This window comes from Nycticebus coucang, chromosome 10 (genome assembly GCF_027406575.1).
Source record: "Nycticebus coucang isolate mNycCou1 chromosome 10, mNycCou1.pri, whole genome shotgun sequence".
NCBI classification, from domain to species: Eukaryota; Metazoa; Chordata; class Mammalia; order Primates; family Lorisidae; genus Nycticebus; species Nycticebus coucang.
In genome coordinates, this window is record NC_069789.1 from 68223109 (window position 1) to 68242300 (window position 19192).

Genomic DNA, 19192 nt, shown 5'->3' on the forward strand with positions numbered 1-19192 from the left:
GATCCAGTTTCAGTCTTCTGCAGGTTGCCAGCCAGTTCACCCAGCACCATTTGTTAAATAGGGAATCTTTTCCCCACTGAATGTTTTTAATTGTCTTGTCAAAGATTTAATAACGGTAAGTAGCTGGATTCATCTCTTGGTTCTCTATTCTGTTCCAGACATCTACTTCTCTGTTTTTGTGCCAATACCATGCTGTTTTGATCACTATTGATTTGTAGTATAGTCTGAGGTCTGGTAGCATAATTCCTCCTGCTTTGTTTTTATTTCTGAGTAATGTTTTGGCTATTCGAGGTTTTTCTGATTCCATATAAAACGAGGTATTGTTTTTTTCAAGATCTTTAAAGTACGACAGTGGAGCTTTAATAGGGATTGCGTTGAAATTATATTTTGCTCTGGGTAGTATGGACATTTTAACAATGTTGATTCTTCCCAGCCATGAGCATGGTATGTTTTTCCATTTGTTAACATTCTCAGCTATTTCTTTTCTTAGAGTTTCATAGTTCTCTTTATAGAGATCTTTCACATCCTTTGTTAGATAAATTCCCAAATATTTCATCTTCTTTGGCACTACTGTGAATGGGATAGAGTCCTTAACTGTTTTTTCAACTTGACTATTGTTGGCATATATAGAGGCTACCGATTTATGAATATTGATTTTGTAAGCTGAGACACTGCTGTATTCCTTGATCACTTCTAAGAGTTTTGTAATAGAGCCCCTAGTGTTTTCCAGATATACAATCATATCATCTGTGAAGAGTGAAAGTTTGATCTCTACTGACCCTATATGCATACCCTTGATTGCCTTTTCTTCCCTAATTGGGGTGGCTAAAACTTCCATTACAATGTTAAAAAGCAATGGAGACAATGGCAGCCTTGTCTGGTTCCTGATCTGAGTGGAAATAATTCCAATTTAACTCCATTCAATATAATATTGGCTGTGAGTTTGCTGTAGATGGTCTCTATCAGTTTAAGAAATGTCCCTTCTATACCAATTTACTTAAGTGTTCTAATCATAAAGTGATGCTGGATATTACCAAAAGCTTTTCTGCATCGATTGAGAGAATCATATGGTCTTTGTTTTTTAATTTGTTTATGTGGTGAATTACATTTATAGATTTACATATATTGAACCAGCCTTGAGACCCTGGGATAAAACCGACTCGGTCATGATGTATAATTTGTTTGATGTGTTGCTGGATTCTGTTTGTTAGGATCTTTTTGATCTATATTTGTTAGTGATATTGGTCTATAATTTTCTTTTCTTGTTGGGTCTTTTCCTAGTTTGGGGATCAGGGTGATGTTTGCTTCATAGAACGTGTTGGGTAGTCTTCCTTCTTTTTCTACCTTTTGGAACAGGTTGAGTAATATAGGTACTAATTCCTCTTTAAAGGTTTGGTAGAATTCTGACGTGAAACCATCTGGTCCCAGGCTTTTCTTTTTAGGGAGGTTTTGTATGGTTGATGCTATTTCCAAACTTGATATGGACCTGTTCAACATTTCCACTTGATTCTGGCTAAGTCTTGGAAAGTGATGTGCTTCCAAGTATCAGTCAATTTCCTTCAGATTTTCATATTTCTGAGAATAAAGTTTCTTGTAATATTCATTAAGGATTTTTTGGATTTCTGAGGAGTCTGTTGTTATTTTGTCTTTGTCGTTTCTGATTGATGAGATTAGAGATTTTACTCTTTTTTCTCTGATTAGGTTGGCCAAAGGTTTATCTATTTTATTGACCTTTTTGAAAAACCAGCTTTTTGATTTATTGATCTGTTGTATTATTCTTTTGTTTTCAATTCCATTTAATTCTGCTCTAATTTTGGTTATTTCTTTTCTTCTACTGGGTTTGGGGTTGGAATGTTCTTCCTTTTCCAGTTGCTTGAGATGTCCCATTAAGTTGTTAACTTCCTCTTGTTCCCCTCTCTTGAGGAAGGCTTGCAGTGCTATAAATTACCCTCTTAGAACTGCCTTTGCAGTTTCTCAGAGGTTCTGATAGTTCGTGTCTTCATTGTTGTTTTGTTCCAAAAAATTGGCGATTTCTTTCTTAATCTCATCTCTGACCCAGCTATCATTCAGCATGAGGTTATTTAACTTCCATGTTTTTGTATGAGTATGCAGATTCCAGTTGTTACTCACCTCAAGTTTTATTCCTTGGTGGTCCAAGAAGATGCAAGGAATAATTTCTATTCCTTTAAATTTACTGAGGTTAGACTTGTGACCTAGAATGTGATCGATTTTAGAGTGAGTTCCTGGGGCTGATGAGAAGTATGTGCATTCAATTTTGTTAGGATGAAATGTTCTGTAGATTATCTGCTAAATCCAAATGTTGGATGGTTAGGTTTAAATCTAAGATTTCTTTGCTCAGCTTCTTGTTGGAGGATGGATCCAACACTGCCAAAGGAGTGTTGAAATCTCCAACGATTATGGAGCTGGAGGAAATCAAGTTGCTCATGTCTGTTAGAGTTTCTCTTAAAAATTGAGGCGCATTCTGGTTGGGTGCATAGATATTAATAATTGAAATCTCATCATATTGAGTATTACCCTTAACAAATATGAAGTGACCATTCTTGTCCTTCTTTACTTTTGTTGGTTTAAAGCCTATTGTATCTGCAAATTAAATTGTAACACCTGCTTTTTTCTGATTACCATTTGCCTGAAATATGGATGACCATCCTTTCACCCTGAGTCTGTATTTGTCTTAAGTTAAGATGTGACTCTTGTATGCAACAAATATCTGGCCTGAGTTTTTGTATCCAGTCAGCTAACCTATGCCTCTTTAGAGGACAGTTTAAGCCGTTCACATTAATGGAGAATATTGATAATTCTGGTGAAATTTTGGGTATCCAGTTTTTCAAAAGTCCAGTGGACATTTTTAATCCTTTTGCCTGTGTGGAAATTGGAGTTTGATCCAAAGTTTCTGAGTGAGTTTACTTTTGTGGTATAGGATTGGGTTGGTCATTATGGAGGATAGGTCTGAGAGTATCCTGAAGAGCTGGTTTGGTTACGGCAAATTTCTTCAACATATGAATGTCATTAAAGTATTTAATTTCTCCATCATAACTGAAACTCAGTTTAGCTGGATACAAGATCTGGGGTTGAAAGTTATTTTACTTTAGGAGATTGAAAGTTGATGACCACCCTCTTTTGGCTTGAAAAGTTTCAGCAGAGAAATCTGCAGTCATTCTAATATTCTTCCCTTTGAAGGTAATGGTTTTCTTTCTCCTGGCAGCTTTGAGAATTTTCTCCTTCATATTAGCTTTAGTGAAGTTAATTATCATATGCCTGGGGGATGTCTTATTGGGGTTGAGTCGTGCTGGGGTTCTGAAGCTGTCTGCTATCTGAATTTCAGAATCTCTAGGCATGTCTGGAAAATTCTCTTTCTTAATTTCATGCAGAAGGGTCTCTGTGCCCAGAGAGGCCACTTCATCGATTTCAGGAACTCCAATGATTCGGATATTGACCTTCTTTGAATTATCGCAGAGCTCTCTGAGACAACGATCCATTTTTGCTCTCCATTTCTCTTCCTCTTTGAGAGTTTGGGAGCTTTCAAAGGCTTTATCTTTAATGTCAGAAATCCTTTCTTCTGCTTGCTCCATTCTGTTACTGAGGGATTCTACTGTATTTTTCATATCTTTGAGGGCTGCAAATTCTTGCTTCAGGGTATCTAAGTCATTGGTGGTTTTGTCTTTAAATTTGTTAAATTTTTGAGACAACTTTTGAATTTCTCCTTGAATTTCTAATTCCACTTTATTAATCTTGTCTGCAATCCACATTCTGAATTCGATTTCTGACATCTCAGCCAGTTGTTTATGAATGGGATCTTCAATTACATCTGCCATATCTTTCCTTGGGGGGGTTGATCTATTCTGGTTATTCATGTTACCAGAGCTTTTCCACTGATTCTGCCCCATGGTTGTTTTACTCCCTTTGATTTTTTTACCCCTGGGGCTTTGTCGAGTGCCTGTACAATGTTGTGGCCTGAGAAACTGGGGCCCTGTCTGGTGTGGTGTGGCTAAGTGGTTCTGGTCTTGTTTTCAGCTGGTTTCTGTTCCACCCTAGTGAAACAGATACTCTGATTGAAGTCTCAGCTGTGGAGAAATATCAGCAATTTAGTCACCCCGCCCCCCACAGGCAAACAATTGGAAAAGGAACATCAAACCTTCCTACCACCTGATTTGTCCTCAGGTGATTGGTTCAGTTCAAAAGGTCCAAATAATTTGTCTCAGTCTGCACCTGTCTCAGGTGAGAGAGTTTAAGAGGTCTCTGGGAACTGGATCACAGGGGTCTGGTGACTACTCTGGTGTGGCATGCTCCAGTGCTGCGTGGAGTCAGGAGGAGCCACCCAGCCAATAGATCAGTCTGGGAAGGTTGCTGCCTCCTTCCCCACCTTGCACCACTGTCACACCCAGTCACTGATAGCCCTGCAGTTGGCTGACCCAGTTGCCTGTAGTGAACCGGTACTCCAGGAGTTTGCACCTGCCTGAATCTCAAGGAAGTCTGCCAGGCAGGTGCGCTCTGCCTCTCTGTAGCAGGAGGAGGTGAGGACTGACAACCTCCGGTGCTTGATGAAGGTTGGGGGGTTTTCACTCAGGTCTAGTCTCGCCCCTGATTAATGTTACTGACAGAACAGAACAGAATAACTTTGAGGTTCCCCGGCAGAAGAGAAGCTGAATTGAGTTCCAAATCAGCTTGTCTTTGCTCTTGTATTGTCTATAGGCTGACAATCCCCTGAGGGACATGTGTGTCTTAAGTTCAGTAAAGTGGACCTCTGGGTCAGCCCCGCCCTGGGAGTTTCCCAGGTTTGCAAGTTGGTGTTGCCTCAGGCAAATCCTATACTCACAGTCTCTGGTTGCCCAGGGACACAGGGAGTGTGGCTTCAGAATATTCAGTAGTGAGCCGAATTGCTAGCAAAGGAGGGCTGCTGTTTTATGCCTCAGGGAACCACTGCTCTGGTGCAGCTCCCTTCCAGCCAACCGTCCTCTCTCCACTCCCGAGCCCCAGAGTCTGCACTGACCGGCTGCAGCCCTGGCACTGTCTACACCCCTCGAGCAATTGCCCAAGTGTCTGGACTCCTGGGGGACAGGCCTCCAGACCTTGGAGCGAGAGCAGAGGGGAGCACTGGGAGCCCAGGATTGTGGGCAGAGAACACACACAATTTTACACAGTTTTATGCCTGGCCTTATTGTTGCCAAAAGACGGCTGTCACACTGTGCCTCAGGGAACCACCACTCCGGTGCGGTCCCCTCTCTGCCGACCGTCTTTTCCTCACTCCCGTGCCCCAGAGCTGGCGCCGACCAGCTGCAGTACAGGCACCGTCCACACCCCTCGAGAGATCACCCAAGACTCCGAACTCCTGGGGGACTGGCCTCCAGACCTCAGTGTGAGCGGAGGGGAACGCTGGGAGCTCAGAATTCCAGGTAGAGACTATATACAGTTTTATACAGTTTTATGCCTGGCAGGAGGATGCCGTGGCACCCTAGTAGGGGAGGTAGGTCCAGTTTTTAGAGGGTTTCTCCCGTGGAGTGTAGTAGGAGGACCTTTGAACTCTGCCCGATTGTTTGTGGGGCACTCCGAGCCGTTCTCATGGGGCAGGGGACTCCTGTCTGCTTGGTGATGGATTGTGTACCTTTTGTTTGTATCCTTGTGGTTGCAGCTCACCTCAGTGGGGTTGATGTGCATTCTTCAATCTTCTCTCTTAGTGCAGCTCAAATCCACCAGGTTACTTGCTGAATTTTTGTCCTTTAACTCTCCTTCTGGATGGGAGCCTCTGTGGAAAGCTGGCTTCAGTCAGCCATCTTGTCTCCTCCACCATCTTGAGTCACTAGTTTATCCCACCGTGTGTGCTAGTGTTTGTGTGGCCATGTGAGTCTCTATGTCCTATCCTACATGTCCTCTGTGTGTGCACACTTCTGGCACATGCTATGTTTGTGCATTTGCCTATACCCAGCCTGAGTGTGCCACCTCAACATTTCTCATTTTTAAAATGAAAAGACTAACCTAGAATATCTCTAAATTCTCTTTTCTCTCTAAAATCCTGAGCTTCATTCCTCTATATTACATTATGAATTCTTTACTACAAATATTTTTGTCTTTTTCTGTTTTTCCTAGAGAGTATTTTACATTGCTAAAATTCAATTAATATGATTTATTTTATATTATAAACCAGTATATGTAATTCTAAATCATATTTATTCAAAAAATTATTAATACAGGTAACCCAGCTCATTCCTGGGAGGGACCCCAATTTTTCTGGGCCTGAGCAGGCTCAGGACCAGATTCCCAACTCTAGGCCTAAACAGGTCCTTTTGCAGGCCACATCCTCTGGACACTAACAAGTTCATAAAAACAGCTTGACAAGTATTTTATCAGGGCTGTCTCTCCTAGAGTAGAGAATATAACCCACTGCCCCTCCCGGAGCAGAGAAGTGGCCTCAGGTGGGACCATATTCCTATATAGAAGTAGTTTTGAAATTATCTTCTGGCCCACAGGCCTCTGGTGCCAAATGGTTGTGAGATACACCAGACATACATTCCATCTCCCCCGAAAACCCGCTGCCCACAGGATAAGAAAAGCAGCATATAAACCCTCAGATACAAGGTCCACATGGGCTACCCAGTGGGGTTCCCCATTTGGCTTGCTAAAGGGTCTCCAACATTCTTATCTATCTATCCATCAATAAAATCTTTTGCTTACTTTGAATCTCCAGGACCACGAACTCAGCAAAGAGAGATTTTTGGCTACATCATGACATATAGCTATAATAATACAGTTTTGCTTCCTTTTCAAATAAAAAAGGAAAAACTCATCATATACATGTATATATGTTCAAGGGCATGCTCATATACGAAACACTGTCAATAAGATTTGGGATCAACTCTGAGAAATGAAGGCAGAGTCCTAGGAGAATCAATCTACTCATATCTTTCGCCATTTGATGGAAATGAAGAGTCCATTTATTTACCAAATTCTCACAATTAGTGTTGTTATACCAAGAAAAAGAAAATAATAAAAGTCATCTTAGTCAGAAATGCATAAATGAAAATAATTTGTTGTTATTTTAGTAAGTGAATAAAATAAATACTTTGATATGAGAATAAAAAGCATCAACATTTACCATAATTTTCTTTGAAAATTGTTTGGAGTTTAGAAAATAATAATCTTTTAAATCATTGTTGAATTACAAAGACAATTTTGCATGTGTGTTGTCATATTAAAATGGAATAAAATGTAAATTATTGCAAATTAGCTTATAATTAACACAATAATATAGACAGAACTGACAACGATATAGCAATAATTTTATTTTTATTTAAATTCTTATAGTCTATTATATTAACACCATACTTTCTTTCTTCATAAACTAGACCTAGATCCCCTATTTGAGCTTGGAAATAGTGGGCTTAGTAAAATCATTGCATTAACTTAATAATAGAAGATATTTTAATATAAACATGCACACTCTGTGTCTGCGTGACCTATCAGCTAGACTATTAACTATTGAATTGGACAGCCCCAATAGCTTCCTAATTAGTACTTTAAACCAGAATTTTATTATCTTCATACTCTGAATGCCTGCATGAACACACTGTTTATATAATAGCTTGCCAACATCTTACAAAGAGGTGGCCAAATTTGAACAAAGCGTTATGATGTAATAAATATGGTTACATAAACTCATCTGAGAATTTTCACAATAAAAATTTATTAGAATAAAGAATATTTGTAAGTAATTATAAATAAGTTTAAATTTGCTAACTGATTAATTCATGATTAAAATTGCTATTTTAGAATAGAAATAACTGCTATTTGCATTTAATATATACATGTTGATTCTCGAGAATGTCATACTGTTCTACATTTTTCTAGTTAACATTAATAATAGTGCTTCCAAAAGTACATGAAAGGACAGCTATTATCCCTTTTTATCCCCAAAGACACAGGCACTAAGGAACAAAATACGTTTAACGGCTGAAGGTAATTTTCTGACTGTAACAATGTGCCAAAATATAGTAAAGCTAACAGTAAAAATCAGGACTAAATGCACTAAGGATGGATTAATATCAGTGGTATTCTTTCTCATTTTGATTGATAGATACCTTTGATGGTCTCATTTAAAAAAAAAATTACTCCCACCACATCCCATCTTCATTTCCCCTCCTCCCCTACCTCCTTTCAGCAAAATGGAAATTAAAATAAAATTAATTGTACAAATTGAAATTTAAAACCAATCTTGGCTAGCTACCTCTCTTGGTCATACAGAAAAACAAACAATAACCTCTAAAAAAATCAAAGTTGCAAATGTGTTAGTAAGTTAAAGAGTAAAGCTCTGGGCAGCGCCTGTGGCTCAAGGAGTAGGGCGCCAGTCCCATATGCCAGAGGTGGCATGTTCAAACCCAGCCCTGGCCAAAAAAACACACACACAAAAAAAGAGTAACGCTCAATTCCACTTAAACACTGAACTTATTTTTGACACTCATTATTTTTGACACTCAATCAATTCTGAAATTCCTTTTAATGGAAAATATAGAATGAAAATACTTTTTCACAAGAGTATTTATCAATAAATGAAATCCACACTCCTATTCCAATTCTTCCATTTTCTAGTATTGGCTTAAGGCAACTTTGAAATTTTTCAATATTTCCTGAGTTGAATGGAAGTGAAACTAATGCCTATAAACTCTAAATAATATATAATTAGAAGTAAGGCCTAGGTCTCTGAAGTAAGACAGGACAAGACGAGGAGTGCATTTTTAAATATTAAGATTCTCCAAGAAAATCATAATTAGTAGAATCTGCATATATTTCATTGCCAAGTCACTAAGACTTAGACACTTTACTATACCTATAGAAGACTTAAAACATTCAGTAACTAAAAGGATGTTTAATAAGTGTTTATCAAGGGCTGTTAATTGTGACTGTTACAAGCACTAGGGATACGATAATGATAAAGATATATGAATTTTGTTCCCATGAAGAATACTGAGTAAGACAATATACAGTGGAATAAAGAAAGAAGACTGTAAGAACTGCTGTAACGAAAACAATCATTGTAATAAAATAGAGATCACAGATTTGGAAGCTATTTATGGAGGGAAAAGCCAATCTGTGCAGGCAATATCTAAGATGAGACCTGAGGTTTAAAAAAGAAAAAAGCCAAAGTGTGTTCCTCAAAGACCGAAAATGCATAAAAACTCTTACACTGGGAAACCAGAGAAAATCAGAGTTTCCTTTTAGATGTAAAAATTTGGGAAGTTTATGACATATTCAAGTGAGAATGTTGTAAGCACATAGATAAAAGATTCAGAGTTCAGTGATGAAATCTCTGCTTGATATAGATGTTTGGGAGTCATTACCATATGACTATTTAAAAACTTGGAGCAAGATGATATTCTGAACAGGTGACAATGATAATACTCCGAAATGTATTGATTACATTGTGGAAAAGGAACCAGTCAAATGAGTCTGTAAAGAAATAGCCAGTGGGAGGTGGAGCAAGATGGCGGCCGAGTAACAGCTTCCTTGCATCTGGGCACCGTGAGTCTGGGGAGATAGGACTCCAGGCATCTCTGGCTGGTGGGAACTGCCTATCATCACTCCTATGAGGATACAGGGAATCAGTGAGAGACTTCTGGGCCCCAAGAGGAGGACTAAAACAGTGGAAAACCGGCAAGTGGTCGCGTGTGTTCAATCCGTCTAAACCCGCCCACAACTGTAAGTTCAGTAGCAGCGAGACTGCAAACCAGAAAGGGCTTACCTGTGAACTGTTTTGGTGGCTTTGGACTTGGCACTCAGCTGAACTGCACTCAGCTGAACTGAGCGGGAGTGCGGAGAACTTTGGCCGTTGTCTAGGGCCCCAGTCTGAGCCGCTGAGCCAGACAGAGCTAATAGTGTTTGGCGGTGGGTCACACGGAACCATTGTCAGTGACCTGCCCCGGCAAGCTCCGCCCTCAGGGTCACAGAGCTAGAAACGGGTGGGAGCTGGTAACCCAGCAACCAAGTAGCCTAAGGGTGGGGTCTGAGCCGCCTTGCAGCCCTAACCCTCAGGGGCAGAGTGAGACCGGTTTTGGCACACTGGGTAAGTGGATAGCCACTTCAGCAGTGATTCCAGTGAGAAAGCTGGGAAAGCTTCTGCTCAGCAAGTTTACAAGTTCAAAGTGCCTTTTAAGTGGGCTGAAGAGAGATTTAGGGTGTCTACCTGCTGGGGTTAAAGAAATCAGCAGCCTCCAGTCGTATCAGAACTGTGATTAACATCTCATACCCCAGAAGACCACGTGTTGCCCAGACAATATTCAATAACATATACAAACTGCTTTGTTTTTGGTTGTGTATTTTTTTCTTTTCTTTTTTTTTTTTTTGTTTGGTTGTTTTTTTTTTTTGTTTATTTTGACATTATTGATGTTCTTTTGTTTTTTAATTTCAATCTTTTCCATACAGATCCCTTTTTCTTTCTCAATTTTTCTAGTTTAATTATAATTTCACATTGCTGCCTTTTTCAATAACTAGAACTTCATTTCTGCTAGTGTTTCTACTGCTATCATTTGGTTTTTCACCCAATTTTATCCCCGTAAAGTTTTCTGTTTGCTTGTTTTGGTTTGATTTATAGCATTTTTGTCTTTCCTCTCTACTTGGTGGAGGTGGGGTACTGTGTCTGATCAGGTTAGCAAAGAGCCGCTGACCTCAAGGGAACCACCCAACTGGGCACCCCCAGAAGGTGGGGTTTTTTAAGGTTGTGTCAAAGTACCCTACTGTACACCTATATTGCCCTGTCTCCCTCTTTCTGTGCCTCTCTTCTTTTTGTCAATATTCCTTATACCCACCCCCTCTCCTTTCTCTATCTTTCTTTTTTTTCTTATCACTCGGTCCTCCTTTCTTTCATCCCTTTTTTGCTCTTCAACCTTCTCACCCTTCTGGTCCTGTAACCCTTAGTCCACAGGCACAAGAACTTAAAGAGCAAGAGGAAGTGAAAGGAAAATTAGGGCAAGGAAACAGATAAAACAAATCACTCATGAGGAAGAATCAGCAGAAAACTCCAGGCAACATGAAGAACCAGTCTAGAACAACCCCACCAAGGGACCATGAGGTAGCTACTGCAGAGGATTCCACCTGTAAAGAAATGTTAGGAATGACAGAAAGGGAATTTAGAATACACATGTTGAAAACAATGAAAGAAATGATGGAAACAATGAAGGAAATTGCTAATAAAGTGGAAAATAACCAAAAGGAAATCCAAAAACAGAATCAAATAAGAGATGAACGATATGAAGAATATAAAAAGGATATAGCAGACCTGAAGGAACTGAAACAGTCAATTAGGGAACTTAAAGATGCAATGGAAAGTATCAGCAACAGGTTAGACCATGCAGAAGAAAGAATTTCAGAGGTAGAAGACAAAGTTCTTGAGATAACTCAGACAGTAAAAGAGGCAGAAAAGAAGAGAGAGAAAGCAGAACGTTCACTGTCAGAATTATGGGACTTTATGAAGCATTCCAACATACGAGTTAAAGGAATTCCAGAAGGGGAAGAAGAATGCCCCAGAGGAAGGGAAGCCATACTAGAGAATATTATCAAAGAAAATTTCCCAAACATCACCAAAGATTCTGACACACTGCTTTCAGAGGGATAGCGGACCCCAGGTCGCCTCAACTCTAACCGAGCTTCTCCAAGACACATTGTGATGAACCTGTCCAAAGTCAAGACAAAAGAAAAGATTCTGCAAGCTGCCAGGAGTAAGCGCCAGTTGACCTACAGGGGCAAATCCATCAGACTGACCGCAGACTTCTCTAATGAAACTTTCCAAGCAAGAAGACAATGGTCATCTACCTTTAATCTACTTAAACAGAACAATTTTCAGCCCAGAATTCTGTACCCTGCTAAGCTAAGCTTCAAAATTGACGGAGAAATCAAATCATTTACGGATATACAAACATTGAGGAAATTCGCCACAACAAGACCAGCTCTACAGGAAATACTTCAACCTGTTCTGCACACTGACCACCACAATGGATCAGCAGCAAAGTAAGAACTCAGAAATTGAAGGACAGAACCTAACCTCCACACTGATGCAAAAGATAACACTAAGCAATGGACTCTCACCAAATAAGACGAATAGAATACTACCACACTTATCAATTATCTCAATAAATGTTAATGGCTTGAATTCCCCACTGAAGAGACATAGGTTGGCTGACTGGATTAAAAAACACAAGCCATCCATTTGCTGTCTGCAAGAAACACACCTGGCTTCAAAAGACAAATTAAAGCTCCGAGTCAAGGGTTGGAAGACAATTTTTCAGGCAAATGGAATTCAGAAGAAAAGAGGAGTTGCAATCTTATTTTCAGATACATGTGGATTTAAAGCAACTAAAGTCAAAAAAGGCAAAGATGGTCATTTTATATTGGTCAAGGGAAAAATACAACAAGAAGACATTTCAATTCTAAATATTTATGCACCCAATTTAAATGCTCCCAGATTCTTGAAGCAGACCTTACTCAGTCTGAGCAAAATGATATCTGATAATACCATCATAACAGGGGACTTTAACACACCTCTTACAGAGCTGGACAGATCCTCTAAACAGAAATTAAACAAAGATATAAGAGATTTAAATGAGACCCTAGAACAACTATGCTTGATAGACGCATATAGAACACTCCACCCCAAAGATAAAGAATATACATTCTTCTCATCACCCCATGGAACATTCTCCAAAATTGATCATATCCTGGGACACAAAACAAATATCAACAGAATCAAAAGAATTGAAATTTTACCTTGTATCTTTTCAGACCATAAGGCACTAAAGGTGGAACTCAACTCTAACAAAAATGCTCGACCCCACCCAAAGGCATGGAAATTAAACAATCTTCTGTTGAATAACAGATGGGTGAAGGAAGAAATAAAACAGGAAATCATTAACTTCCTTGAGCATAACAACAATGAAGACACAAGCTACCAAAACCTGTGGGATACTGCAAAAGCAGTTTTGAGAGGAAAATCCATCACTTTAGATGCCTACATTCGAAAAACAGAAAGAGAGGCATCAACAATCTCACAAGAGATCTTATGGAATTGGAAAAAGAAGAACAATCTAAGCCTAAACTCAGTAGAAGAAAAGAAATATCCAAAATCAAATCGGAGATCAATGAAATTGAAAACAAAAGAATCATTCAGAAAATTAATGAAACAAGGAGTTGGTTTTTTGAAAAAATAAATAAAATAGATAAACCATTGGCCAGACTAACTAGAAATAGAAAAGTAAAATCTCTAGTAACCTCAATCAGAAACGATAAAGGGGAAATAACAACTGATCCCACAGAGATACAAGAGATCATCTCTGAATACTACCAGAAACTCTATGCCCAGAAATTTGACAATGTGAAGGAAATGGATCAATATTTGGAATCACACCCTCTCCCTAGACTTAGCCAGGAAGAAATAGACCTCCTGAACAAACCAATTTCAAGCACTGAGATCAAAGAAACAATAAAAAAGCTTCCAACTAAAAAATGCCCTGGTCCAGATGGCTTCACTCCAGAATTCTATCAAACCTTCAAGGAAGAGCTTATTCCTGTACTGCAGAAATTATTCCAAAAAATTGAGGAAGAAGGAATCTTCCCCACACATTCTATGAAGCAAACATCACCCTGATACCAAAACCAGGAAAAGACCCCAACAAAAAGGAGAATTTGAGAACAATCTCACTCATGAATATAGATGGAAAAATTCTCAACAAAATCCTAGCCAATAGATTACAGCTTATCATCAAAAAAGTCATTCATCATGATCAAGTAGGCTTCATCCCAGGGATGCAAGGCTGGTTTAACATACACAAGTCCATTAACGTTATCCACCATATTAACAGAGGCAAAAATAAAGATCACATGATCCTCTCAATAGATGCAGAAAAAGCATTTGATAAAATCCAGCATCCTTTTCTAATTAGAACACTGAAGAGTATAGGCATAGGTGGCACATTTCTAAAACTGATTGAAGCTATCTATGACAAACCCACAGCCAATATTTTACTGAATGGAGTAAAACTGAAAGCTTTTCCTCTTAGAACTGGAACCAGACAAGGTTGTCCTCTGTCACCTTTACTATTCAACATAGTGCTGGAAGTTCTAGCCAATACAATTAGGCAAGACAAGGAAATAAAGGGAATCCAAATGGGAGCAGAGGAGGTCAAACTCTCCCTCTTCGCTGATGACATGATCTTATACTTAGAGAACCCCAAAGACTCAACCACAAGACTCCTAGAAGTCATCAAAAAATACAGTAATGTTTCAGGATATAAAATCAATGTCCTTAAGTCAGTAGCCTTTGTATACACTAATAACAGTGAAGATGAGAAGCTAATTAAGGACACAACTCCCTGCACCATAGTTTCAAAGAAAATGAAATACCTAGGAATATACCTAACGAAGGAGGTGAAGGACCTCTATAAAGAAAACTATGAAATCCTCAGAAAGGAAATAGCAGAGGATATTAACAAATGGAAGAACATACCATGCTCATGGATGGGAAGAATCAACATTGTTAAAATGTCTATACTTCCCAAAGCAATCTACCTATTCAATGCCATTCCTATCAAAGTACCTACATCGTACTTTCAAGATTTGGAAAAAATGATTCTGCATTTTGTATGGAACCGGAAAAAACCCCGTATAGCTAAGGCAGTTCTTAGTAACAAAAATAAAGCTGGGGGCATCAGCATACCAGATTTTAGTCTGTACTACAAAGCCATAGTGCTCAAGACAGCATGGTACTGGCACAAAAACAGAGACATAGACACTTGGAATCGAATTGAACACCAAGAAATGAAACTAACATCTTACAACCACCTAATCTTTGATAAACCAAACAAGAACTTACCTTGGGGGAAAGACTCCCTATTCAATAAATGGTGTTGGGAGAACTGAATGTCTACATGTAAAAGACTGAAACTGGACCCACACCTTTCCCCACTCACAAAAATTGATTCAAGATGGATAAAGGACTTAAACTTAAGGCATGAAACAATTAAAATCCTCCAAGAAAGCATAGGAAAAACACTGGAAGATATTGGCCTGGGGGAAGACTTCATGAAGAAGACTGCCATGGCAATTGCAACTACAACAAAAATAAACAAATGGGACTTCATTAAACTGAAAAGCTTCTGTACAGCTAAGGAGACAATAACAAAGAGACAACCTACACAATGGGAAAGGATATTTGCATATTTTCAATCAGACAAAAGCTTGATAACTAGGATCTATAGAGAACTCAAATTAATCCACCTGAAAAAAGCCAACAATCCCATATATCAGTGGGCAAGAGACATGAATAGAACTTTCTCTAAAGATGACAGACGAATGGCTAACAAACACATGAAAAAATGTTCATCATCTCTATATATTAGAGAAATGCAAATCAAAACAACCCTGAGATATCATCTAACCCCAGTGAGAATGGCCCACATCACAAAATCTCAAAACTGCAGATGCTGGCGTGGATGTGGAGAGAAGGGAACACTTTTACACTGCTGGTGGGACTGCAAACTAGTACAACCTTTCTGGAAGGAAGTATGGAGAAACCTCAAAGCACTCAAGCTAGACCTCCCATTCGATCCTGCAATCCCATTACTAGGCATCTACCCAGAGGGAAAGAAATCCTTTTATCATAAGGACACTTGTACTAGACTGTTTATTGCAGCTCAATTTACAATCGCCAAAATGTGGAAACAGCCTAAATGCCCACCAACCCAGGAATGGATTAACAAGCTGTGGTATATGTATACCATGGAATACTATTCAGCCATTAAAAAAAATGGAGACTTTACATCCTTCGTATTAACCTGGATGGAAGTGGAAGACATTATTCTTAGTAAAGCATCACAAGAATGGAGAAGCATGAATCCTATGTACTCAATCTTGATATGAGGACAATTAATGATAATTAAGGTTATGGGGGGGAGAGCAGAAAGAGGAATGGAGGGAGGGGGGTGGGGCCTTAGTGTGTGTCACACTTTATGGGGGCAAGACATGATTGCAAGAGGCACTTTACCTAACAATTGCAATCAGTGTAACTGGCTTATTGTACCCTCAATGAATCCCCAACAATAAAAAAAAAAAAAAAAAAAAGAAATAGCCAGTGGAGGAGGGAGGGCAGGAATTTCTCAGCAATCAGGATACTGAACCTGCCCGTTAGCTCCTCAAAAGAGAGAGATACAGAAATATAAATATAGAGAGATACGGACATAGAGGTACAGATACATAGAGATAAGGATTAAATACGGTTATAGATTAAATGCATAGAGCCACTGAAATTTTTCTATTATATCACAAAGTGCATGATGTTTTCTATTATTATTTATTTAGAAATGAATCTTTCAATGATTATATAAATAACTACAGCCTTTGAAGTTTCCAACCGAAGGTTAAAAAAAATTCTTTGGCACTATCAGTATGTACCACATTATTAAAAACCAGTTGGTACAAAATGTCATATTTCCATCCAGCTGGATTGTTTGAAAGCAAATAACATAATTGCTATTTGATTATTTATGTTTTGCATTGATTTATTTCACTTATTTTATTTTATCTATGCATTTTATGTTCATTGGCATCTTTCCATATAAGAGTCACGGTAGCTTCTCTAAGATGTTTTATGTTGAAAGCTGAGTCAAATAATACCTTATGGAAATGTTATTGCTCTTTGTTCTTAGAAGTTTTAAATATTGAACTTGGCCCAATATAATCAAAGGTATAAATATTAATAATCATATTTTAATTTCATTTCTATCAATGTACGTTTTTCTAGATATAGTTGAAAGAGCATTTAAAATAGCATATAATGTATTGTACCATCATGAAGAAATAATGTCTTAAAAACGTATCTGGATGTGTTTTTTTCATAGCTATTTCCTAAGCAGCAGGGAAAAAAGTCATGAGTTTTAAAATTTGGTTCATAAACTACTTGAAGCAGATTTATTGATTTTGTTGGATTCCAAGAACCTTATAGTAATAACTCCTATCTCTATTTCCAGGTTTGATTATGTCAAATGAAAAGATTAAATATTGCTGTAATGATAATAATCTGAGTTTTTTTTTCAAGGCTAAAATTCTGGACCAAGATAATTTACATGAGTGTAATAGTCTACCATCACAATAATAATAGCCTTTATTTACTGAACACTGCTCTGCCCCTGACAGTGTTGAAGCTTTACGTGCATTAACATCATTTAATCATTGCAGCAATATGGCATCCTCAATTTGTAGATGATAATCTATGCTGAGGCACAGAAAAATTATATCATTTATTCATGTCATCACAACTCATAAGTGGTAGAGCTAGATATGGATGTGAATATGAAAAACTTTCCTAGAGGCTAGACTATTAGGAATTATATACATTTACTTCAAATGAAGTTGAGAGTCTTCATGAACAAATATAAAAGATTTTTAGCAAATATACTTACATTTTAAAAGCTTGTATTGCTGCAAGCATCCAGCGTTGGTACCATTAAGTGTTGACATTTAGTATTGTGTTAAAAAAGCATTAGTTTTGATGGTCAGACTCGCTGGGAAGTCAGGCAGATATTCTGTGTGTGTGTGTGTGTGTATGTGTTGGTCCACAATAATAGACTGACTGGAATTTAACATGCCCCTGAATAAGAAAAGGAGGAATCAGCTCAATAAGGTAAAAATGGTGTATCTCAAAAACCAAATAAGTAGTCAAAATCAAACAGATCAATTCAGAATGACAGGCCTATTCAGACAAATGGTTTGAACCAGGCAACTGAAAATCTGGCAGCCAGAATTATGCAGTGATTCAAGGTGGCAGGCAACAAGCAGACCCCTTGAAATGGGATTCAGAATTCCATGCAAGATGGCTGTCACGGAGTAGCAGGCAAGGAATGTTTTAAAGCCAAAAGAAAAGACGCAGGAAAGCAGGGCAAGTAAACGGTACCAGAAATAAAGTACAAGGTGGGGCAATCTTTTTGAACCCTACAGAGGTAAAAAGAAAGTATGCAATGTAATAATTTTCTATGTATTAAACTAGAGCTTTTCCAATAGTGCTTTCCTAACTTCACATTATTCCCAAGTCTACTGTTTTGTTTACATTTAAATAGGTAAATAAATAATAAGCAAAATTAGTAAAATAATTGTCATAATTTATCATTTGCTGGGCAAAATGTCGAGTGCTTTCCTTATATCTGCTGACTAAATTCTCAGAATGACTCTTTCTAAAGGTTGTTATCCACCAAAGATAAAATAATTAATAAGAAAATTGTTATTCATGTCCAGAAATATAGTTTATCTCATATTGAAGGCAAGAGAGGAAGATTTCTGGATAAGAACAGCTAGTTCGTACAAGAGAACTAATTTTAATTGAGAATATTCACTGATATAAGGCAGGATGTGTTAGATGTTTTCTATATTGTATATAATTTAATTGTAATAATGGCCCTATAGCATAAATAGGGATATACCTTTCCCTAGATAACCTAGGCAAATTTGCTTTTCCAGGAATCAATGTAATACTGACAGGCTATCAACAAGACACAACATATAACTTACCAAATATCATTATCAACAAAGAGAAGAGACTAAAAGAAAGCTGTAGGGCTTCACACGGAGTTATCAGAATATTGGGCATTTGAATTTGGTTCCCTTTGACAACAAGTTTTTTTGAACAATCTGATTAAGTGATAAAACCTTCAGACTTCAGGTCTTTTTATCCCTTCTATAAGAGATAATGGATAGTAACCTCTTAAATTTTTCTCATTTTCAAAAAGAGTATTAACTTATAACAAAAACATACAGAATCAAAACTAACTTTCTAAAACAATATATAATTTTTATTAAATTAAAAATCAAGGCTCTTCTTGAATTCATAGTCACATGCTGGGAGGATATACTTATTTTTGAATTTCTTTTATAAATTTGTTTACCTTGGAATGGGAATGCCCAAGATCTGGAAAGGTGGGAGAAAGAAGTGTCTACCTTCCCATGTAATAAATGGGAATGGGCACCACAGGGCGAATTTGTAAGAAGGTAGATGAATATGGACCCTACCTTTTCGCCATTATGCTTTGCTTAGATTGTCTCAGTTTTCCAGGAGGCTTTCTGCAAATCCTACACGACTACCAGATCCCTATTGCTTTGGCTCCACTCTTTGCTGTAACAATATCTGCCTGTGTCAGAACAAATCAAATAC